The sequence below is a fragment of the Arachis hypogaea genome, chromosome 2, assembly GCF_003086295.3.
Source record: "Arachis hypogaea cultivar Tifrunner chromosome 2, arahy.Tifrunner.gnm2.J5K5, whole genome shotgun sequence".
NCBI lineage: Eukaryota > Viridiplantae > Streptophyta > Magnoliopsida > Fabales > Fabaceae > Arachis > Arachis hypogaea.
In genome coordinates, this window is record NC_092037.1 from 83,814,916 (window position 1) to 83,815,712 (window position 797).

At 39.9% G+C, this 797-nt stretch overlaps 1 non-coding gene across 1 annotated transcript; it reads left to right on the forward strand.

Annotated features, from left to right (window-relative positions):
- Positions 1 to 693: 693 nt before the first annotated feature.
- On the forward strand, positions 694 to 797 carry LOC112763928 (small nucleolar RNA R71). Its single transcript, XR_003182960.1, has one exon. It is a non-coding gene; the product is annotated as a small nucleolar RNA R71 (small nucleolar RNA).

The following is a 797-nucleotide window of genomic DNA, read 5'->3' on the forward strand; positions in this document are numbered from 1 at the left end:
GTTTTAGCGATTTTCTTACTCAGCTGACCCACTTGTGCTTCCAAGTTTCTAATGAAGGATCTTATTTTATTCATGAAACTTAAAGTGGCTTTAGATAGATCAGAGACTATGTTTGCTAAGCTAGAGGGGCTCTGCTCAGAATTTTCTGTCTGTTGCTGAGAAGATGATGGAAAAGGCTTGCTATTGATAAACCTATTTCTTCCACCATTATTAAAGCCTTGTTGAGGCTTTTGTTGATCCTTCCATGAGAAATTTGGATGATTTCTCCATGAGGGATTATAGGTGTTTCCATAGGTTTCACCCATGTAATTCACCTCTGCCATTGCAGGGTTCTCAGGATCATAAGCTTCTTCTTCAGAAGATGCTTCTTTAGTACTGTTGGATGCATTTTGCAATCCATTCAGACTCTGAGAAATCATGTTGACTTGCTGAGTCAACATTTTGTTCTGAGCCAATATGGCATTCAGAGCATCAATTTCAAGAACTCCCTTCCTCTGAGGCGTCCCATTACTCACAGGATTTCTCTTAGAGGTGTACATGAATTTGTTATTTGCAACCATGTCAATGAGTTCTTGAGCTTCTGCAGGCATTTTCTTTAGGTGAATGGATCCACCTGCAGAATGGTCCAGTGACATCTTAGAAAACTCGGATAGACCATCATAGAATATATCCAAAATGGTCCACTCTGAAAGCATGTCAGAATGACACTTTTTGGTCAACTACTTGTATCTTTCCCAAGCTTCATAGAGGGATTCACCATCTTTTTGCCTGAAGGTCTGAACATCCACTCTAAGCTT